Source organism: Cinclus cinclus, chromosome 13 (assembly GCF_963662255.1).
Source record: "Cinclus cinclus chromosome 13, bCinCin1.1, whole genome shotgun sequence".
Lineage (NCBI taxonomy): Eukaryota > Metazoa > Chordata > Aves > Passeriformes > Cinclidae > Cinclus > Cinclus cinclus.
This window is the reverse complement of record NC_085058.1, coordinates 13,393,628-13,418,009: the sequence shown is the minus strand read 5'-3', so window position 1 is coordinate 13,418,009 and position 24,382 is coordinate 13,393,628. Positions and strand designations below refer to the sequence as shown.

General features: G+C 46.9%; 1 pseudogene; it reads left to right on the top strand.

Moving 5' to 3' along the window:
* Nucleotides 1-2,019: 2,019 nt before the first annotated feature.
* On the top strand, nt 2,020-23,882 carry LOC134048999 (inactive cell surface hyaluronidase CEMIP2-like; annotated as a pseudogene).
* The last annotated feature ends 500 nt before the right edge of the window (nt 23,883-24,382 follow it).

Below are 24,382 nucleotides of genomic sequence, written 5' to 3'. Positions count from 1 at the left end.
ATTATTTCAGAACATAGCCCAAATCGCAGAAGTTCTCTGTGGGACATGGATTATGAAAGACTTGTGTAGTAAGAAAACCCATCCTGGCTCTTACAAACCCTCCAGCCTGTTCAGAAACAGCTCTCTTGAGTTTTCACAGGAGAAGTTTGCTAAGTCAGAACCTGGGCGAGAAGCCACAAGAAAAGCACTTGTCCTGTGAAGCATTCCTTAAACTCTTCGGATGTATTTTAATAGATACCTTTGGACCTAGCTGGCCTAGAATCTCTCTTGATTTTGTAGCTGTGATCAAAATGCCAACCTGCACATAATTCACATCAATGCTCTCAAAGTGATCCAGAACAAGGTGAAACCATTCTTGCTGCACAAGATGCTCCATCTCCTTGAGAACATGGGAGTGTTGTCTCCAGCCCAGCAGTCCAAGGCCTTCTTTCTGTTCCAGAAGCAAACGAATAAACCAAGAAAAATGCCATTATAGCCCAAAGAGGAACAAAGTGGTAGGTACACTAGGAGGATATGTGGGTTTGGTATCTCATACACTTTCTGGTGCTGGCTGACAGGAACGGCAGGGCAGGGGAGGGATGGGCATTGCTGGGTGCAGCCTGGTATGGGTGGGTCCTGCACTGGGCCAGGAACCACACTCATTGCTCCGGCTGAGAGACAGCTGGGCTTGGGGCACTCAGCACTTGGCAGGAGCAGTGAAGGATGGGCAGGAGCAGTGAAGAACAGGCACGATTAGTGCAAGGTGCGGGGTGCCCAGGACCAGCTCAGGATGGCCAGGACCAGCTCATTGTGCCCAGGACCAGCTCAGGGTGCCCAGGACCGGCTCAGGGTGCCCAGGACCGGCTCAGGGTGCCCAGGACCAGCTCAGGGTGCCCAGGACCGGCTCAGGGTGCCCAGGACCATCTCAGGGTGCCCAGGACCATCTCAGGATGCCCAGGACCGGCTCATTGTGCCCAGGACCATCTCAGGGTGCCCAGGACCAGCTCAGGATGCCCAGGACCAGCTCATTGTGCCCAGGACCGGCTCATTGTGCCCAGGACCATCTCAGGGTGCCCAGGACCATCTCAGGATGCCCAGGACCAGCTTATTGTGCCCAGGACCGGCTCAGGGTGCCCAGGACCATCTCAGGGTGCCCAGGACCATCTCAGGATGCCCAGGACCGGCTCATTGTGCCCAGGACCATCTCAGGGTGCCCAGGACCATCTCAGGATGCCCAGGACCGGCTCATTGTGCCCAGGACCATCTCAGGGTGCCCAGGACCAGCTCAGGATGCCCAGGACCATCTCAGGGTGCCCAGGACCATCTCAGGGTGCCCAGGACCAGCTCAGGATGCCCAGGACCATCTCAGGGTGCCCAGGACCATCTCAGGGTGCCCAGGACCATCTCAGGATGCCCAGGACCAGCTCAGGGTGGCCCCGGGTCGCTCGGCAGTGGCTGTGCAGGGGCGCCCCCTCCCGGCCGCCCGCGGCTCTGCAGGAACGGGTCGCGCTCCCGTGTCCCCGCTCCCGTGTCCCCGCTCCCGTGTCCCCCCTCCCGTGTCCCCGCTCCCGTGTCCCCCCTCCCGTGTCCCCGCTCCCGTGTCCCCCCCGTGTCCCGCCCCATTTCCCCCGTGTCCGTGTCCTTGGGGGCTCCGGGCTAGCACGCTGTGGTCTGTGCCGCAGTTCTCCCGCGGCGCCCCCCGTGCTCCGTGGGACCGGGGTGCTGCTCAGGGGCTGCTGCCTCCGTCCCTCCTTCCTTTCCCGAAGGAAACAGGAAACCGCCCAGCGAGGGAGTGTGCCCGGGGAAAGAAAAGTCGCTTACAGAGGAGGAACCTCCCTGTGCTCGTGTGCGATTGCCGAGTCCCTGGACAGGGATGTCTCTGCCCTGCGAGTCAATTCCCGCATGCCGCTCACTCAGATTAGCTTGGTTCTCTGCCCTTGCCTTCCCGTGAAAATCTCAGCCATCGATATTTGGTATTGAAGGCTGCAGCTGTGCTTGTAGACAGAGAATCTCAGTCACTGCGTAGTGCCAAGACACGGGATGGCTGAGGTTGCCTCGTCCCTGGCAGAAAATGACCCATTTTTGTTTGTTAGGAAGGTAAACTGCCGTTTATTGCCCACAACAGCACTCGGAGGAGGGCTCAGGTTGGTTATTTTTGTGAGGAAGAGCTGCACCAGGCATGTGTTGGAGGCAGTGAGTATTAGTCATGAATTCTCATTTGCAGGTGTCAGGCTGTTCAGGGGTGTTCTCACGCTGTGGATGCATCCTGTATCAGAGGGCTGTGATGTAAACTTCATCCTGTAGCTGCTGTAAAACAGAAATCAGCTTGGAAAAATGAAATCTAAAGAGTGAAAGGGAAAGAGTTTAGCAGCCAAGCACCACTCTACAGATAGTAATGGGTGCTTCTATGTTTACTTTAAAAAGAGACAGCAATCTTTAGAAAACAGGGTGATATGTTCAGTCCCTATTAGTCTGAAGTTTTTCCCCCAGGCCAGTGAAAACTTTATAGGGGTGAAATGGAACTGCAATCTTTTGCCTAAGAGTAGTTCTTGAAAAAAAAAAAAATCAAACCAGTCTGTTTCTGCCTATGAAAGAGAAAATGCATTTAATGGATTTAAACAGTACTCACACCTTCAAGATTTTGGTTGCTTTTTCAGGAAAAGTCCCAGCTAAGCAGTAGTGACTTTGGCTTTGCTGATTGCTCTGTAAGGCCTGCACAAAGCTTAGCGCTAAACAAAGTGCTTTACAACCTCCACTATGTTAGATTAATTATTGATGCTGTTTATTTAGATTGTCTGAAGTAAATATTTTAAATAACAGTGTTACAAGTTTCAAGGGCCCTGGCAGATGTAAAAGGCTCAGGTCCTCTTTGAATTTTGCACTTCTACAAGCATTCAGTTCAGAGATTTTAGTGTGTTTTAAGACAAAATACCCTTATTTGTCTTGTCTTGCCCGAAACTTCCACCAGCAGATAATTTTTTCTTTTAAAAATGAGTGAAGCGTCCGATACTTCTGGTAACAGATCTGCGTTCCCATGACCTGCATTCATATGTGTCATATTCAGATAAGGAAGAGGCACAGTGCTGACTAATGCTGCTTTTTTGGAAGGAAAATGACAAAAGCTATTTGAGACAGGAATAGAAGTGCCAGCACTAAATGACAGATGAACAGCTGGTAGCAAAGGTGGCAGCTCTAGCATTTCCCTGTATTTAAGGAGTATTGAAACAAAGGAGTGTTATCTGGATTTGTTTTCCTGGGCTGGATGCTTATCTTTAGATTCAGCAATTCTCTGGGTCCCAGGACCGGGTGCAGGAGAGTGGATGGGTTTTGTTTAGCACAAGTGAATGTTGCTCCCTCACCAGAGCCGCTGCCTGGAGCATGGGGCATGGCTGTGCCCCTCACCCACCCCCTCTGCTTCCAGTCTGTTCCTATATTTTGTCTGACAGCACTTGCTCCTTATTAACATGACTATAGCATCTTTGTGCCCTCTTTCAGAAGAAATCCTGCACCAGAATAAATTTCAGAGGTGACAGATTGGAACAGTTTGACCAGATGATGGCACACAGATGTCTCTGAGACCGACAGCACCTGTGGCTCTGCACCTCTTTGGCTTTGGCCCTGGGCAGGAGTAGTGCCTGGAACCATTGCCTACCCACTTCGGGCTTGTCCTCTCGGGGTGTTGGGCTCTGGAGTGGAGATGAGGGATCATAATCCCTCATTAGGGATCTCTCACCCTTGCAGGAGAGAGGCTGTGGCTGCAGGAAAGCAGATACCTGTATTTATGTGTCATCCAGAAGCTCATTTGTGCTGTATTTCAGAGTCTATGAAAAACGGTGATGTTGGGGTTCATGGAAAACAAATCAATGTGTGATGGTCAGTGCCAGGCGTGATAGCTGTGATGGTGTGACAGGCACTGCCATGTCCACTGAGACTGGAACCTTCCCAGCCAGGAAGGCAGCCCCAGCACATGGGGGTTTTGTGTCTGTGTCTCGTCAGAGCAGTTTCTAAGCCTCTTCCTCTCACGCCAGACTCTGAGGGCAGGTTGATGGGAGCGAAGTGGCAAATACCTCTCTGCTCACCCACTGTCAGGGGAGCTTTTGCAGCTGCTGGGTTACAGCGTCGTCCATAGATCTGCCAGGCAAAGGACAGTACAGAGTGAAACACCCGCACGGGAAGGTGCCAAAGGGGTCAGCTGCCTCCCAAGAAGGGCCAGGTCATGCCAAACCCGGTTTAGGACATCGGGAGCTGGGGGCTGGTGTGCCTCAGCTCTCTGGCCTTGGAGAGATAGCTGGCACCCGGCCACATCCTTTGCGTGGGGTTGTTGAGCCCCGCCGGGGGCACAGACCCGCGGGGAGCCGGGCAGGGAGCCCGCTGCCCTCGGAGCCGGGGCAGAACTTTCCGTGCGGGCAGCGGGGCATCAGGGCGCCGGTCGTAGATATACGTCCAGGCTGGAGGGAACGTCCCCGGCTGGGAGGAGCCAGCGGCTCCGCCGCTGTAAACAGTGCGGGCACCGCCAGCGGTTGGGAGATGGATATAAAAAGGGAGGCGGAGGGGAGGCAGCCGGAGCGGCGGAGCGGGAGCTGCCTGCGCCTGCCTGCCCCTGCCCTGCCTGCCCCGCCAGGTGCCCGGCAGCCCGGGCCGGCTGCTCCGAGAGGCTGCGGGCAGAGCCCACGGTCGGCGCTGTCGGGACAGGTAAGTGTCTGTAGCGAAGTTTGGGACCCGCCGGTGCCGCTCCTCGAGCAGCCGCTGGGTTCGCTCCGCGCCGGCTCCCTCTGTCCGCGCTGCTGCTCCGGGCTCGCCGCCGGCGGGGTTGTGCGGAGCGGGGACGGGCGTTCTGCTTTCGCCGTTGCGACGTTAAGTGAAGGGCGGAAAGGAAAAAAAAGAAACAAAAACAAACAAACAAAAAAAAGAAACAAACGAAGCCATCCAAACATCCAAAGCAAAATGTGGCTTTTGCACATTGGCACATTGTGCCTCCGTGCAAAGTCGCGGCGCACGTGTTGCGGACGGCAGCGGCCCCGGGCTGCAGGTAGCGGCTGCGGGTCCGCCCGGGACCGCGGGCAGCCCGGGGGAGCCTCGGCTCCTCCTGCCCTTCGCACCCGGAGACGGTGCCGGTGCCGCCGCGGGACGCGTCGTGGAGCAGCGATCGGCAGCAGCGCCAGGTCGGTACCGCTCCCTCCGCTCCCCCTCGCCCCGCAGACCCCGCTGCCGCTGCCGCCGCCTGTTTCTTGCAGGGTCCTGCCCGGATGCCGCCCCGCAGCTCGCCCCGTGGCGACCCGGCTCCGACACCCGCCGGGCTGAGCCGTGGCCGCTGCGCCTCGAGGGCTCCGCCGCCTTCCCTCGTCATCCGCCACGGAGGTAAGCGGGGCCGCAGGAGCCCGGGTGCCGCGGGGGATATCCCGACCGTGCCCCCAGCCCCTCCGCTCCCCTCGCCACCCAGGGCAGCTGCTGTTCGCCGACCGCCCCCACGGGCCCATCGCCCTGCGGGCCCTCCACATCCTCATCCACGACGGCGGGGAGCCGCACATCGGCTCGGAGCGCCGCCTCTACGGCTCGCGGGCCACCAATCTCACCGTACGGGCGAGCCGCCGACGGGGCGGCCGGGGAAGGCTTCGGGCAGAAGTTCGTGGGCGTGGGTCGCGGCGGCATCCTGGAGCCGCACGGCCTCTCCTGGACCGTCCTGGGCGGAACGCTGCATCCCTGCGGGCTCCTCCACGGCCCCGACTCCTCCGAGAGGCTCTGGGGCAGCCGCGGGCTCAACCTGCGCGTCCTGGACGGCGGCACGGGGCGGCTGCTTCCACACGCACCTGCGGCCGGCTCGGAGCTTTCCTGGCCCGGCAGCCCTGGGGGGACTCGGCCGCCCGCAGCCTCACATCGGAGACGCGGCTGCTGCTGCGGGATCGCCTGGGCGGAGGCTTCATCCTCCTGCGCTACAGGTGAGGCGGGGGTGGGAGCGGCGAGGGGCAGGAGAGGAGCCACCATGGACAGCTCCGCGCCGCCGGGGGCTCGTCCCGACCGAGGGGCGGAGCGGGGCTTGGCCGGGCCCGCGGGCGGGGGGATGCGGTGGGTACCGGGGGGATGCGGTGGGTACCCGGGGGGATGCGGTGGGTACCCGGGGGGATGCGGTGGGTACCCGGGGGGATGCGGTGGGTACCGGGGGGATGCGGTGGGTACTCGGGGGGGATGCGGTGGGTACCGGGGGGATGCGGTGGGTACTCGGGGGGATGCGGTGGGTACTCGGGGGGGATGCGGTGGGTACCGGGGGGATGCGGTGGGTACTCGGGGGGATGCGGTGGGTACCCGGGGGATGCGGTGGGTACCCGGGAGGATGCGGTGGGTACCCGGGGGATGCGGTGGGTACCGGGAGGATGCGGTGGGTACCCGGGGGGATGCGGTGGGTACCCGGGGGGATGCGGTGGGTACTCGGGGGGGATGCGGTGGGTACCGGGGGGATGCGGTGGGTACTCGGGGGGATGCGGTGGGTACCCGGGGGATGCGGTGGGTACCGGGAGGATGCGGTGGGTACCCGGGGGGATGCGGTGGGTACCCGGGGGATGCGGTGGGTACCTTGGGGTCAGTATGTACCGGGCCACCCGTGCCAGAGGGAGGGGAGTTGTGCCACGCTGCGCGCTCCCTCCTGCCCAAGTTCTCTGCGGGGAGGAGGGCTCGGAGTGTCGCCAGTTCGCTCCTTCCCTGCCTCCTTCAGGCAGTACTGGGTGCACTGGTGCGGGTCCATGGAGGGGATCAGCTTTCCACAGCAGAAGATAAACAGGAGTATCTTGGGAATGGGACAACAGGGTTAGCCATAGCCCAAAGAGATTTCCTCACATACAGCGGCACCTGTTTTACTGTTACTGCTTTCAGTGGATGGATAAAAGGCTCAATCTTCCCTGAGAGTTGCTTGTCTTCTGTTGCTTTGCTCTGCTTTTCCTGTGTGGCCGCTGTGAATCTGAACAGTGATAATCATACCATAGACTTTGGCACACGTGGATGTTGACCAAGCTAACAGAAATACTCTCTCAAAGTAACATTTTATCTTTCTACAAAGAGATGGCACTGACACATTTGATGCTAGAGCACTTCTGTCATGCCCAGGGTTATCTAGATCAGAATTAAATCAGTATGTTCTTCATCTACTCTGATTCTGCCATGTGCAGCTGTAAAAATAATTGATTGCTTCATTTTTTCAGGCGTGCCTCATAATGGGTTTAAAGTGGAAGTGTCCAAAGGAATAATTCTTCATCTGGTAGCTGAGGTTACAAGTGAGTTACCTGGTGACCTGGTATCATCATCGCCAGTACGGATTATTCTATGCATCAGCTTGAAGAGTTTAATCTCCTTCTTTGTCCAAGGAAAAACAATCGAGTGAAAATTTACGGTATGAAATATTTTTATCAAGGTACTCGTTTGTGGTAAATATTTACATTGTCTTGTCTTTAACTTTCTACATTTACTCATCTTTTAAAGTAGTTTTTGTCCCATAAACATAAGCACAGATATGAGAGCTGAAAACCCTAATTTTATTTCGGGGCTTGAAAGTTTTATCAGAGGCAGCAACCCTTTGTAGCAGCCTCTGGGATCAGATACTAACAACTGGCATGTCCCCAGACTTGGTGATTGCTTCAAGGAAAGCTGTGCACTTGCTCTGAACAATTAAATAATAAAGATGCTCTGTTCATCCTGGGTAAAAAGTTTTCTGGTTTCCACAGGCAGCCCACTTTGTCTTCACATTGGAAAAGTCATAGATGGTGTTGATATGAGGGCAGAGGTTGGTTTTCTGACCAGAAATACACTTATTCAAGGAGAAGTGGAAGACTCCTGTTATGGACAATATTAATGTCAGTTTTTCTCTTTTGATACATTTGGAGGGCACATTACAGTGAGTAATTTTTAATACATTTGCTTGTAGGTGGTTTCAGATAGTTCCATTCCTGGTTGTAAACAAGAGATATAAAGCATCAAATTACCATTGTATGTGTGGGAAAAAGTATATTTGTCGATTAAAAAGGGGGAAATTTGTTAGCCTGTCTTGCAAAACCAGACTTGCAACAAGAAATTTTTTTCACTATGTCTGCAAAGACATGCCCTTCTAGGGGATGCCCTTAGAGGGGATTCTTCAGCAGCATTGCTGTCAGTAGGGCCTGTGTGAAGTCAGTTCATGAGATGCCACTGAAGAAATTGCAGTTCCTGCAGAGCAAACCTGCTCCCTCCCTGGCTCAGAGAACTGCTGGGTCTCACCCTGTTGTGCTTTGCCTCCTCTGGGTGGAGGTGCAGCCTTGCTGTCTCAGGGGCTTTGTGTAAAGTTGCTCCTGTACCAGGAGGTGGAAACTGGGGAGCTGTGCAGGTCTGGGCTAAAATCACTCGACAGTAGAAGCTGCCAGGAAATAGAGCCCGGTGGCAAATGCTCCCCCTTCCTGCAGTTGGCAGGAGCACGGTGTCTGTCACTGCTATTGCTAAACACTGCACATGCTGCTTGGCAGCTGCTCCTTGGCAGCCCTGTGCCCATAGGTGTGCAGCTGCTGGCACACGGCTCTGCAGGTCCTGAGCTGCTGTGGGTGGAAACAGGGAGCTCACACTTCCTCCTGGGACCAGACCATGTTTAACTCTGCAAAAATATTGCCTAATGGAAGAGAAAAAACAACCCACAAACCTGTTTTGCTTTTTGTGTGTGTTTCTATTGTAACGCCTTACCTGGATCTACATTTGTCTCAACAGATCCTAAGGAATTTTAGCGCTGTTCACATGTCAGGAGTGGAACTAATAAAAACATGGGGCAACAAATCCTGGCAGCTGGCCAGTGCAATTTCACCTGGCTGAGGATGTGGATGAGAGAGAAGGACATGAAACCTTGATAACCTGGCTATCACCACTGCTTCTCTGGGTGTGTTTCCATACGTGGAACTCGTGGCCTGCTGGTAGGAGACATATTTTATTAGTAACAAGTTCAGTTCTTTGCTTAGCCAGGGCTAAATGGTGAGAGCCATTTGTGATGCAAAGAGAAATCAGAATATTGAAGTAAAGCATCTTTTTCCCAAGAAATGCCCCAATTTCTTCTTTTTGTGAGTTAGGACTGTTCCTCTGGTAGTGCAGATGTTTGAAATGAATGTCAGGTTCTCAGCACAGCCTAATTCATATTATCAGATCATATACAGTGTGATCAGATATAGAGAAATCTTTGCTATGGCAATTCTGGATAGTTTGTGATAATGGGAACTTTCATTTAAAATTAAAGCAGTGAAGTATAAATACAGCTGACTGAAGCAATGTACCTTTAATTTGCAATGAGATAAAAATGATGGGGCTTGTTCAAGTCATGGCAACATGAAATATATCCCAGAATGTTCATGTGATAAAGGGAAAGAAATATGAGCAGAACAGACCTAAATGGTCACTTCAGTGCCAGGAAAGCCCTCAGGAATTTGGCTTTGACCTAGATCCTCACAAGGCCATTGTGAAGAGGAACTTAAAAAAAAGGGTCACAACAAAAGCCATACACGTCCCAACTGGAAGAGAGATTCCTGCTCCAGTCCCAGCTTGTCCAGTCGCTGTGTGCACTGCAGGACCCTGAGCAATATTTTGGTGTCTGTGAGCATTTCCTCATTCACTTGGTGTGTGCTCAGGCAGACACCCTGACCTCCTGTGTTTTTCCTGACAATTTTTTCTTAGTCCTGTAAGAACTGAAAAAGCTGTGTAAGCCACAAGATAGAGATGTGCTCCATGTGTGAAAGGGCCCCCTGAAAGGATGTATTCATGAAAATGCAATATAGGACCTGTACAACACAGGAGCACTCCTCCTGTATCCTAAATTTGATTTATATTGTTCAGATCACTCACAATTTTTGATTGCCTTCTGGTGTTTGTGATTTTCTCTGTCTCTAGAGCCTAATTCTCTGTACAGAGTCCTTAGGTTGACAGGAGGCTTGTCCAGTATGTGTGGACATAGTTTAACTTGCTTTCTTCCCCTTGGGTATTACACTTCTGGAATTGAAGTAATATGTCTGGGATGAAAAATAAAGCCTTATGCTAATAACGGTCCCTAGAAAAATGGTGTATGGTCTTGCTCTTTGTCAGAAGGGAAGTACTCCATGGTTTATCTGGATGTGTGGGGTGCAACAATGCAATCAAGAATCTAAGTGAGATCCAACCCTGGTCATTTGAGCCTGAGGGCTTGGAGTACTTGAACCAGTGAGAAGATTTTATAGTAAGGATTAAATATGTGACTCTTTGAAAGAATCATGTGTCTTTGATCTATAGTCATTAAAATGAAGAGTAGTTAAAATGCAATAAAAAGCCTTGCTTTAAAAGAATTTGAAGTAATTTGCAGTTCCAGAGAACAGCATGTGTATTAGAGCAAGGCAGTTAAATAACACAGACAGGTACCTGTTTCAGCATTGTGATGAAATCATGAAATTCCAGCCCCTGAGACAGAGTAAACCAGAGAGGAGGTTCCCCCCTCCTATTCTGAGGTTTTAGAGATGCAATTTTAGATGTGCATTGCCAGAGTGGCTTGTGCTCCACTGTGTGCAGGTCATGCAGGGCTGTCTGCACTCCCCTTCTCCATCTGCTGCTCTGTGCCAGGCTCGTGCTGCTTTGCAAGCCAGCAGCAGCTTGGGTTGCTCAGGAGGCTGGAGCAGGCTGGGATGTGCTCAGTGCTGGGCACATGTCAGGCGTGTGCAGACTGCTGGATCTTTCATGGCTAACATTGCACTGCATAGAGGTCATGTATATTGTGTTGCTGAACTATATATAATTCAGTGTTTAGTGGCATCTTAATTGTCTGCTGTTGGCCACAACAGCAAGTGTGCAGCTTGTGCTGGGGACAGTGTTTCATGCTGGCACATACAGTAAAATGTCACTGTGACAGTGCTGCAGGTGGGTGCCTTTCCAGGCTTGGGTTTTCTACCAGTGATATGCTGGAACTGATCAGTTATTGGGGTTTTGTTCTGATGGCATGGACCCTTATCTCTGGGTGCAAATATAACTGATCTTTTAATCACATCAGTCCTGGGCATGAGAGTGATCACTACAGTTTCATGTGTGTAAATTTTCAGGGCTGCCATGCAAGCCTGAAGCTGGGACTAATCATATTAATTGAAGCTAAAATCTGGTTTTGGGTACAAGTCTGGCTTGTCATGCAGAAATTTGAAGCACAATTAGCCAAACTGCAGCTAAATGCAGAAAAATTAAACTCTACAATTGAAATGCTGTTTCAAACAACAAGCATTTTGTTGTTGCAGTTTTCTGTCCAAAACTAGTCTTCCATGGCCTCCTTGGCACAGCTTCTGCCCATCATTTTGGAGGGTGGAAGTAGCCAGGCTGACTGATCTTAGCAGGCTGGCAGGGACACTTGCATTTTTGCCTAAATTAATTTCCTATTTTTTTTTATGAGATTCAGCTGGCCGGGAGGGACATGCTCAGTGTCAGTTCTCTGTTTCCACCCCTGTGGCTCACTCCAAGGTGCTGTACCCATATGGAGGGTCCCAGTGGATTTCCAGCACTCAGTGGGAACTGGGCACCTGCTTGTGTTGTGCCTCATTTTTAACTCTCTTTTGGACACCTCATTGAGGCAGAAACAGGAACAGCAGATGACAAGTTTGAGGGGTGACTGCCAGGAAAACAATGAAATCCAGCAGATTATATATATACCTATGGGGACTACACTGTTTGTGACTCCAGATGTTATGTACAGTTGCAGCCCATCAAGGGGAAATTACAGGATATGATTCTACAAAATGGATTTATTTCAAGTATCCCTCTGTATACAAAAATAACCAAGTAGGTTAATATTAGTTAATCTTGCAGTCTTGCACAGACATAACTGACGTCAACAGGAATTTTGTATGCCTGAAGAAGGAATATAAATGCTGACAGGGATCATTTGAGTACAAAGTTAAGATTTCTGTAAGATTTAGCAACAAATAGCTGGTATTTTAACTAACCTGATTTAATATTTACATTTAAAAGAAGGATTTGTGAATTTATCTTCATAAGACTGTACATCAAAGGAGTCTTGTGCTAAGTCCTTTTGGTCCAATTAGGGTTTAATGCAATATCCCCGAGCATGTCAGTTAATATTAAATAGACAGAAACAGTAAAATGCCATCTCTACCCACGATGATCATTACAGGAAAGAAGTGGCCTTGCACCTTCTGAGAATGGAGGACAAAGAACAGGAATCTTGTTAATATAAATTACTTTGCATGGTGCATTTTAAAGTATAACTTATTTAATTTTGGAAATATGGCAATCATAAAAACTTCTAAACTGACCATACTGTTGATTTATCATGTGAGACACACTTATCTTCATGCATCTTTATGTAGATATTTACTCTATGACACTGAATCAAATATTCTCTCTGAGAGCTGAGGGTATTTTTAAATCCAGTGTTTTGCAATCTCCCCTTAATTATGCATGTAATCTTCCTCAGAGTAGTTTTAAGATCAGTCCACTGTTATGAACACTGCCAGTAGTTCGAGTCAGCTCCAGGACTGATGGAGGCACCTCTCACAGTGACAGAAGGTCAGCAGCATTTTTTTACATGGTCTTTATTACTTACTTGCAAAAGATGTTATCCAATGAAGTAAGACAACAGATGGCAATGTTTTTATAGTTACATCTGGCTTCTGTGTGTACCACTAGTGATCTTCCCTCTGAAGAACTCCTTACTGGGACAACATCAACATTATTTCTCCTTAATCTTCTTCTTAATGGGCCATTTGTGGCTTGCAAGGATATTTGTTTGGATTTTTCACATAGAAGCTTCATAAATGCATAGAGATCCCCTAATTCCTGCCACTGCACCTGAAGTTTCAAACAGCAGACCAGAAGTTACACTTTTCAGACATTTTCCAAAGCTTCTTAACTTAAAAAAATGCCCCAACCCTTGGATTTCCTTCATCTGCATTGAACAGAGCATGGATTTTGTGTTAACATTCACATATAATTTACAATAGGTTCAGCATGTGGCTCCATAAATGACCATGTCTGACATTACTAGATGGTTTATTTTCCTTAAAGAGTGTCATTAAAAGGTTGTGTGGAGTTTTAAAGTCAATAGGAGAGTTGTGGCTCAAGTCCAGGGCAGTGCTATGAAAATGTATCCCTTCCTGTTTGGTAACTGCTTAGGATCATTTTGAATTTGATTTTTCAGGGCTGTCAGCACATTCTGGATTGCAAATCCAAACAACAGCTTAATAGAGAATGCAGTGGCTGGTGCTCAGGTAAAACTATTTAATGGCAGAGCTATACTTTGCCCCCACTTCACAAATATCCTACACTTATTTATTGATGTCAAGAGCAATAAGTTTTTAGTAATACATGAAATTTGGATATGTATTTCTGCAACCTTTGTCTCTCTTAAGAACAACTATTTGCTTATGCTTCTCCACTGATTTCTCTCACAATTGTGACTGGAAATGGTGTGCGATATCTCTTAGAAAATATTGATTGTTATTAGTAGTTAATAGTTAAATACTCGATAAAATTTTGTATTTCTGTACGTGAATATATGCTCTGTCTTTATTATTATCTCTTGTATTTACCCAAAACACGTTTGTGTTTTATATACCTGTACAGACCTGGCTGTTTTCTAATAAACCACCTGAATTTCACCCACAGTACATACATTTTTAAAACACTTATGTGTTCCCTGGGGACCTACTGTGCATGCCAAAGGCTAAGCTGGGAGGTGTAGGAGTTCTGGGCTGCTGTGTGTCCCCCAGGACCCACACATTGGACAGCTCAGGTTAGAAATCTGGCTAGCACAGTATGAAAAAGCTAAATTCCCAAGGTAACCTGTACCACTGATTGCAGAGCCCCGTGTCTCAGATCTCCCTTTGTCTTTTAGGATGCTGGGATACCGTGCCTCCTCCACTGGGTCCCCACTGGACAATCTGGGGGAAGATATCCCGAGGGACAGGCTGAACTTGAGGTTGGGAGTGTTTTACAGCAGAGTCCACTCCAATTTCAAGGCATGTGGATGGTTTTTCTGTTCCTGTCAATGTAACAGTGAGACACTGACTGTGTGCGCTGCTCTGTGATGGTTGCGGGTGTGTCGCATTTTGATCAAGGTCTTTTTAACACTGTATCAAGACACAATCAACTTTTGGGGCCCCTGTTTGTTCTAAATATTAAAGAGGGAGCTGAGGAGAGCGTAGGTCCCATTCCAGGAGCTTCAGTTGGGTGGCTGTGTTAGACAGAATGTGCCCAGGCTGTGAGGACACCTACTTTAAAGTGAGATTTAAGGAGAGACAGGCAGGACCCTCAGCACTGCTGTTGACCACAGTGATGCCAGGATGCAAGGGGATGAGGAAAAGTAATTTGTGCCAATGACTGCTCATCATCTCTGGAAAATGAGACCAAAAATTCAAAAATACTTTCCCCCAAATACACTATTGACATGAAAACATAACCTGAATGATATAAAAAGCATTTTAAGCTAATTTCCAAGTATTCTAGGTTGAAATTGGTTTTGTTCTCTGTGCTTCGTATATTTTACATCTTGGGCCATGGTGGCTGCTGCTTTAGCCCAAAACCTGTAAGTTGGCTGCAGCAGCTCATGTTCTCTTTTGACTGTCGGGGGACTCGTCACTCATTATTTAAAGCCTTAATTCTTAACAACACTCTTTTTCCAAAAAGTTATCAAGAGCTTGGCAGGGTCTCTTATTGCTTTCTGCGAGGGAGAGAGAGAGAGAGAGTGGGAGTTCAGAGCCTTGCTTTGGGTCAGGAGAGAGCCCAAGATGCTGATGCATAACATATGGCAGGACAGGCTGTGTCCTGACTCCAGCTACATCCTGTGCTAATGTCATGCTGAGCAGAGCCAAGAGACACCGAAAGGGGAGAGAGAGCCCTGGCTGCTGGTGCTCCTGTGCCTGCACGCACTGGCTGCCCGAATTCATTGATAAAATCTGGGGTCTTTGCTCCCTGTTGAGCAATCTGTGAAACTAATTGGAGGGGTGTGCATTTCCAGGCTGGTTTGTTTATTGGAAAAGGAGTAAAGACAACGAGAGCCAGTGCTGAAGATCCCAGGGAGCATCTCACTGTCGATAATGCCAGGTAAGCACATGCTGCATGGCTCGGTGTTTTGGATAGTTGTACTGCATCTTGGCTTCTGCATTGCATTTAGCACATCGTTAATGCCTCATTATGGCTCGAGCATCTGAAAAAAAAAAACAAACACACGCTCTCTCTGATGTGCAGAGGCAACTATTCCATAGCTATGCACTGGGCTGTTTGTGTTATTGCTGGCCAAAAAGGACACCCATGCACTTGGGTTGTGAGGACTAAGCAGTGAGGCATGTGGAAAGGGATCCAGATCCCATTAGTGCATTAGTGGGTTTGTAAACTCTAACATTCATTACTAATTGCTTAGAACTTATATCTGAAAGGTGATGTAAGAGGCTGCTGAGACTGGTCTGGGATTAATGAGGAAAATAAGTAGCCTCAAAGGTTTTTGTCAGCTGCTTTGAAATGTCTGAGCTTCCTTTCAGAGAGTGGAAGCAGGTAAATTTAGGCCATTTTCTCCCTCACTGCAGTCCTATGGGTCTGTTTGAGAAAGCTGAGAGAAATCAGCTGCTGCTCCTGGTCAAGCGTTGGCTTTTTCCCTCCTCCATCATACCCTATCGATATGATGTTCCATAAGGCTGAAAGGAAAGGATGACTGGGTGTCCCTTGTGACACTTCTCTGCCAGGGTCACCCCTTTGGGCAGCAAGGAGACACGTTCCTTTGTACCTCAGCTGGAAGAAGTAGGTGAGGGTAGACTCAGAAAAAGCTGATGATTTTTTTTCCCCAAACACAGCACTGATCTACCATTAACAGCCTTAGTGGCAAGAGATAGCCTGCGAACAATTTAGATGCACCCAGCTCCCAGAGAAAATATTTTTTGCTTTTGGCAGCTTCTCTTTCAACAGACACAGAAGCATATGGGGGTTTGGTCTGAACATGCAAGGAGAGCAGCTCCAATTACTCTGTTATCCTTGCTGAATGAGATTCTTGAAAGTGTTTAATTGATTTTCTAGCATCAACAGAGGGATTCTCAATGGGCCCTGTAAGGACATCTACAAAAGGATCTGAGTGACTTGGGAAAAATGTTTTCTATGCCTCTAAATCGCACTGAATCAAACTAAGGAGTAGCTGTGGGCCCATTTGTGTCTTGTGAGAAATCATCTGCTCACTTCACCTGGGCCAGAATTTTGTCCTTATGAATGTTTCATGTTTTCTGCTTTACACCAAAGCTCAAAAGTGAAATCAGCCTAATAGCCTGACTCTGATTCAGGCCATGTCACCTCTTTAGACCCACCATGCCAATAGCTGGAAGCCAAAAAAAGATCTGCTGGGCATTGCTGCCTCTGTCTGAAGTGGATTCCTGTGTCTCTTGTGCCATATTGACTAAGTTTCTTTCTTCAGGTTTCACCCACATCAAGATGCTGATCCTGAAAAGCCACGAGTTCCTGCCATGATTGATGGTCTTATTGCTCTTAAAAATAATGACCATGGGGCCTGGGGCAGGGGTGGTGACAAAATTCTCCACAACTCAGGGTAGGTTACTGTTATATCATTGCACCCCCAACAAGCATAAATAGGTCTGTAGGCCAAACTCACTGCAGATATTGTTCATTTACATCATTGTGTTTCCTCTGTCCCAGGTTTTCAGACAATAGAATTGGACTCACTCTGGCAAGGTAATTTCTTAAAATGGATCTTCTTCCTATTTTTGCCCCAGTGTAACATGCTTAAGAATGGAAACTGAGACACTCCCCTGCTAATTAGTGTAAGACAGGAGAAAAGCTCACATTTCCCTTCTGGACCACATCAAGTCTTTCCTGGGCAGCCATAAATGCAAGGGGCAATTTAGCCTTTCATTCTCTTTGCCTGAGCACACCTGGGGAATACATATTTCCTGCTGGACAGGAGGTCCTGATGCTCAAGCACAAAGCTACCTTGTCACTAACTTGCCGGTTTCTGAACATACTTTAGAGCAGGCTATTATAGCCTTTTTCCAAATTAGGGATGTGAATTTTGCTGTGTCTGTGGTGTAATTAAAAGTGTTAATTAACTGGTGTCCTGTGCTGCATATTTACGTGATGTTTCTTTGCTTGCAGTGATGGGACTTTCCCAACAGATGAGGGCTCCAGCCTGGAGGTTACACACTCCATTTTAGCTGGAGAAAGCAGCAACTTTGGCTCCCAGGGAGGCCAAAACAGCTACTGGGGAAAAGGGGCAAATGGAGAACACAGACCACTGCCCAGAAACAAGTGAGTCATTCTTCTGCCATTTCTTCTTGGTGTTAGCTTAAGGTAGAAGAAAAGCCCCAGGAATTAATGCGGCTACCAATGAGTAATTTATACCAGGTGCTTAAATTATTGTTCAGGCCAGAAATAATAAGCATCCAAATAAACTTACTCTTCAGGCCAACAGCTTGAGAGCATTCTTGACTGAATGTGTTTGATTTAGTTTTCTCCTTAGTTTATTAGTCAGTGGAGAATGGATTAGAGAATCTGACTTATGCCAAATGGCTCTTGTGTGGTGCTTCAGGGGTGCAGCATCAAGGTGAGGGTGCAGCTCCCACACACCATGGCACCCTCCCTCCTGAGGGCATAGCTGGGCAAACACAGCCAGTTTGGAAAAGAAGAAACTATTTTTCATTATAACATCTTTTTTCTTTTTCTTTTTTTTTTTATAACTATGTGTTATTTTCTGTTTTCAGCAGCACAGTCTCCTCTCTAGCAACCACAGTGCCTACCCACATCCTCACAGTAAATTGTGCTGCCCTAAGCCTAAATTCTAGTTTAATATATGTTTTTGGTGAGGCTAAACAGTTATTCAACCTTGTATGAGGTATAAAAAAAATTGAGTAATAAGCAGTAGTAATTAGACATCTCATGAACACAGCTCTGGCTATACATGACTCAACCATCAGTGACAACAGGAAAGGGATTTCTGCAGGACAGCAAGAAAAATCAGAGTTATCCTCAATTATTATTGGTGTTGTGATTTAAATTGAAACTGAACAAAACCTCCTTTGCAGTTCAGATAAGCTCTAATTGTGTTAAGCAATGTACTCTTGGGGAGGAGTGTCTGTCCTTTTGGTGGAGACACTTGTCTCCAGGAAGTCTGACTGCTACCATTTTTTCAGTCATGCTGATGTTTTCCTGAGAAGCCCATCTGCCCTGAACAAGGGGCCTGATGGCAATGCTGCCCTACACAACCCTTTGAGTCCTTCTTGTGGTGATGATTTCCAGGGTGGCTGAAGACAGGGGCTTTGAACTGCTTTACCCCAGCTTACCCAAGTTTTAGTCAAGGTTATGAGAAATTTTTTGGCTTTTGAGCCTCATCCTGAAGAGGACGTTCAGCAGAATTTCAACATTCACATATGATAAGTTTTCAGATCCCAGTTTTGGAAAGAAAAGGTGGATTAGCTACTTGTTAATATTTTTCTATGTTGTCAGAAGACATGGAGTTTGCCCAAGCTTTTTACACAGGACTGTGTTTGTATTTAAATCTTCTAGGACATTCCCTATCCATGGATTCCAGATTTATGATGGGTGTCAGGATGGCAAGATGCACTTTCAGGAAGTTCACCCAAGTGCTGACAGATATTCAAGTGCCATTGGGTTCTTAATGAAAAGCCCCTGGCAGATCAGCCCCCAGAACAATGTGTCAGTGATCCTGATGAAGAAATTGTAAGTGAGAGATGCAGAAATGTTTGCTGTTAGATGTGAAAGGTTTTGAAGTTTTTAGCAGTGCTGAGAGATCTATCCTAGAGCAGGATCTCCAAGTAGAGAAAATATTACACTGGTGCATACCAGTAACTACTTTTGAAACTCTTTTCTTCTTAATAATGAAGGTTATTTATAAGCAAGTAAAATGTGATTATATTATACCTGGGCAGACACACACAAAGAAATCTGCATTGGAGAAAGGTTTCACCTGGTAACCAGAACACAACTCTTAGGTGGTGCAGCATTGCCAGCTGCTGAGGACCTGGTGAGGATCTGGCCTCAGAGGTTGAGAGGGTCACACAGGAGATATCAGGAGCCGATAAGCTGCAAAACAATTCCACAGAAATAGCAAATGCACTGAGAAGCAAAGCCATGACCCAGTTTCTGAGATCAGCTGTGAAATTCATGTTGAGCACAACAGGGTCTTGAGCTGTGACAACAGAATGGGGCTCTGTATCTCTGCCTTGGCAGAAGCTGTAGAATGCTGAGCAATTCCAGTCCTTGTCCTGGATTCCTGCAGGAATCATGACCCTGGACACTTGGCTTGGGAAATGATGGATTCCACCTGGCTCTCTCCCAGGAATCATGACCTCTCCTCAGCTTTTTTCAAACAAGGTCTGTAGTTGTTAGGATGTCCATGAACTACAGTAACTTTGGCTTGAGGTTTGGCTTTATCTTGAGGAAAATTTCCATTGCTCTGAGACTGACCAATATCACTCCCTCTGGCAAGCAGATCATTTATCTGGCCCCTTTCTGGCACACTTTGGACCAGCAGCCAGGGGATATTTCATGAAAGGATGATGTTGATTGCAGTCACTTGACTGCTCCTCTAAGGGACGCACGAGCTCTGTGCATTTTGGTGAGGAGATCTTGGTTAACTCAGATGCTTTATGGACCTTTGGAACAAGAATAAGTGTTAATTTGCTGTTCCTTCTTCATGTGTTCTCTTGGGGAAATGGATATGAGATGGTCTTGGGGAACATTAACAAGAAGATCAACATGGAACTGGGGAGGAGAGCTTAGAGAAAAAAATGTTTGATCAGTGGAGTGGAAGAGTGGAAAACTTCCTCCAGTAATGGCTGTAGGACTGTCCACCAGAATGGCTTCAGACAAGTGATATCTGTGCACATTGGCAAAGGGTTGATCACACCTTGAATGGCTGAAAATGCAACTCTTTAAGACAATCACAACATTTGAGGCCAATGAGCCTGCTAAATATGCAGCATTTTCTGCTTGAGAGGCAGTTCAGTGCTGCAACATCTTTAGGAGTTAAGGTCTTCACAGGAAAAATGGTCAGAAAGTTTCCTAAGTTTCTTCAAAACAAATTAAACCAGCGCAGTGTAAGCCTATTTAAAAAAAAAAAAAAAAAAAACAAAACCCAAAACTAACCAAACCCTAATGACATGATCTCAATAATTATTTATTATTTGTATATTTCCAAGAAAATATCAACTTCTGAAGCTGGTACTTTGCCAGCTTTAAAAACATGTATGTTTGTAACCACCTGCATCCCAGAAACTTTCACTTTGATTCTTATCTGGATTGAACCCAGATGTGCTACATCTGATTTTGTGCTTGTAGGACCACAGTTTATTTTTTGTTGTTGTTCTCATTGCTAGATGGGATAATATATCTTTGCCTAGTTAAGATAGAGCCTGTCAACAATTTTAATTAATTTTCCATCTCCAGGCTTCATTTTATTAGTTTTTAAAGGATGGCTAAGTACTAATTCCCTAAAGTACAATCATTTCGCTGTTGTTCTTTAAGAAGAAATTAAACATTACTGCAAGTTGTACAGTGATGACAAAACTATTAGTCATGCTGAAGGATAATTGTATAATTAATCAGACTAATCAGCAGATTGGTTAGACAACAAAATAATAAAGCTAGTCAGGTCTTGTTTAATTCCAGCGTAAAAATAACAGTGAAGCAGAGCAGAAGACCTAAACATTGCACTCCACACAAAGGATTCTAGTTGTCTATCCATTGACAAAACTGAATCTCACATATTATCTACGCATTTATCCATGGCAATATTATTGCTGGGCTTGTTTGTTTGTTTTGAGAAGAGTGCTTTTAAAAAGTTATTTCAAAGCAGTGGAAGCAGCAGGTGGCTGTAGCCCAGCTGAGGGATGACTGATGGCTGTGCTCTCCTGGATCTCTGTCAGTCAGGAGGACCTGGAGAGCCCGAGGAAGATGCCCCAGCCCAAAACCAAGCCATGTCCACACACTGGTGCACCGCCTCCTAAGAAGACCAGACATATCTTTTTAGTCATAAAACTGCCACCCACTCACGTCTCTGAGGCACAGAGTGAGGTGAGGAGAAGGATCCAGGTCACCTGCAACAGATGCAGAAGACTCCCAAACTTTCCCAGCTCACATTCACTGCTAAAAGTCCCTCTGGTCATTTTGTCCCTGCAGCCAGGAGTTTAGGGCGGATTCCATCCTGTTCCAGTCCTACCTGTGCCAACTCTACTGCATCTCAGGAATTTCTTCTGCCAAAGAAATCCCAGTTGTCTGTGTTGAGTGGGTTTGTGGTCCCTAGAAAGGCTCACACAGGCCAGTACTGACCCCTGGCTATGGACTAGCAACTCCCATGGGTTTGCAGTCCAGCCTAGCTAGGAGATGGGAGCTTCCTAATGTTGACTTTGCTATGTTTGGCCTGTGTTGTTTTAGTGCTGGGTTTCTGCGTCAAAGCACACATTTGAAAACAGCTCATGATGGGAAAAAGAAAAGCAGACAGTGAGTTGAAGGCTGTTATTTCCTGAAACAGAGCAGAAAAAAACCAGTCCCGACCCTAAAGAGACTCCTGACCAAAGGGAACTTGGCAGGGTGAGGGTTTGCATCACTGCAGCAGAGCAAAAGCCATGGGGACAGAGACCTTGGGTGGTAAAAGAGAAGAAGGTGGATGAAAATGGTTTTATTAAAATGATAACAGTGATACAGTGAGATGTCTTTTGTTGGCAGCTTGTGCCAACACTTGAATGTTACAAGAAGTTACTAATTATTACAACGCTTTCCAGCACATTATTATTTTTTAATATAGAAAGTGCAGTCATCAGGGTTCCTTGCAGGTGTGTGAGGTGTGCTGCCTTTGGACAGGTTGAGTTAGCACATTCTTAAGGGATTACAAAGAGAACGCTGTCAGGCTTCAGGCAGGTTACTCAAGTAACATTTATACCATCTCACTCGGAGGTAGTCCACACCTAGTGAAAATTAGGTGGCTGAATAGTAGTGTGGTATCCAGGCACGGCCTGTCTCTGCACCTTCTTCTAGCTCATTCCTAGCTCCATGTGAACAGATCTGAGGAGCAGAGTCTTTGTGCTCACTTAGGAAAAGAAAATATACACTGCCATAGTTGTAATTGAAATCTCAGTTGCACTCCTATCCCACAGTGTACCAAAGTAAGGTAACCTTGAGGCTTATACAAGAAGTGACGCTGCTCATTAACATTTCCACTTTAATTCTGACTTTCAGATTTTTTAGAGGAGAATGTTAGAGATAAAGATAAAATTAGCACCAAAACTGACTGCTGCTGGATGGAAACACTGAGAGTGTGATCAAATGTAAGATGTACTGGCTGTGCCTTCCTTTGGTTTGAAGTGCAGCTGACTTTGTTCTTCTCCCCAGTGAAGTTCCTGTTTTCATATGCAACTCCAGAGGTGCCATCACAAAGTATTTGTAATGGAGTTTTGAGCTGCTGCACAGGGTTTACATTTTTTATTATCTCATCTTTTATAAACTGAAACTCAAGGAAAAAAACCCAACTTTTGGGATCCTCCTAGGGCAAGGCCAAGTAGCCTTTTGGGGAAAAACTTTCTGTGGTACAGCAAGAAAATATTTCAAAAACCTCAGAAATGTACCTTAAATTTCCAAGTGCTTGAGCCTCCTTTAAAGGAGACTGCTTTAAGTATTTGTTTATAAGATTCATACTTAGACAAGAAGGTGGCAGAAAAGGGTTCTAGGCTTTAAAGACTTTTATTCTGCAAATAGTTGTTGCTGCAGAGTTTGGGGTTTTTTTTAACATGATGGACTTCCCATCCAGCTCAGAGTCACAATAACCCTCCTATTCTCCTAAGCTGTTCTGTTTATTATTGTTAAAATAAAGCCTTTAAAGCCCTTAATAAACTTTCAGCCTAATCCTGCTGACCCTAATTCTTACTCATGTGCACAGTCCAATTAAAATTAGTTGGGCTAAGTGGAACAAAGGGCAGTTCTTTGGGTCAGCATGATCCCGTTGTTATTTATGCTGTCTGCTTTTATAAGAGTTGCTGCCGGATTCATTCAGAGTGCTTGACCTGGAGTAATTGTTTTCTTGATTACTTCAGAACTTAATCTTCACACCCTGTAATAATTTCATCTGCAGACATTAAAATATTCCATGCTTTTTTTTTTTTTTTTTTTTTTTTTTTTGCTGAACATCTGCAGCTTCCTTGTTTTGCTGGGTTTTCATATCAGGACAGATATTTTTACTTAGCTGCTGAATAATCTTGAGAGCAGAGCTATGCACAATGAGGATAATGCTTCTTCCTGTTATTTCTCTTTCCTAAAAAAAAAATAAAAAATCATGGGATGAATTAGAATGTGCATGAGAGCCAATTCTGAGAATTTAAAATTTTATAAGTGTTATGGGGGTTTAGGAGGAACAATTAGGAAAAAATGACACTAAGAACCACTTAAAATGGACATTGAAAAAATATGAGAAAATTCCCCAAATAGCCAGGGTTTTTTTCTTTTTTTTTTTAACAGCTGTTATATTCCTCAATAAATTTCATAATCATCAGTATTTTCCTACACTTTCAGTCATCCTCTTCTTTTGCCACCATTCAGTTTATTGCTGTGTGACTTCAAGCAACACATGGTGATGTGGATGCACTTCAAAGAACCAAAAGTCTGATTTTTGTAGAAATATCTCCTGAGATTAAGAAATGAGAGGGAGAACCATCACGACTAGCATTTCTGTTCTAAATAGAAGAGGCAAAACAAAACTCTGTTCAGACAATAGAGCTTTCCAGTTCCAACTCTATCACTGTCAAAATACTGCAGAGCTGAGTCCTTACTTTGAGCTAAGCAGTGATTTTTCACTTTATTTTCTCCTCTAGGTTGGACTGAGAGCGTTTTTTGGCAGCACAGGCCAGTGGTTTGGAAACAGTGACAAGGAAAATGTCCCTCTTCCATGATGTGGATGGCTGGGTGACAGGGTATCCAGACACCTTCAGAGGCAGAGCAGACAAGTCCTGCTGCCTCATCCCTCCTTGTGCCCTGCTGGAATGGGGTGATGTGTCCTGGGAAACTCACACAGGTAATGCCCAGCCCAGCCAGCACCAGATATTCTGCTGAGCGGGGAGCAGTGAAGCTGCTCAGCACTTCTCACACAAAGGGTGAACAGTGAATTTGGTATAATTTTGCCACAAGCTGACATCCAGTTGAGGGAAAGTTTGGTGTTTTCTTGTTCCAGGCGTTTGTCTTTTCTGTCATGAGGTTCTAGTGGATTGTTCTGGTGAATCAAGTTTTATTAATGGAAGATGTTACTTCTCTGGTACATCCTACTTGTGCTCAGGATGGTGAAATGGGTGGTTGAGATACAAACTTACACCTATTTCTTATTTCCTATGAAGAAATCACAGGCTGAGAAGTCGCCTTAAACCTTGCCAGTGACTTCACCAGCAGTGGATGTCAC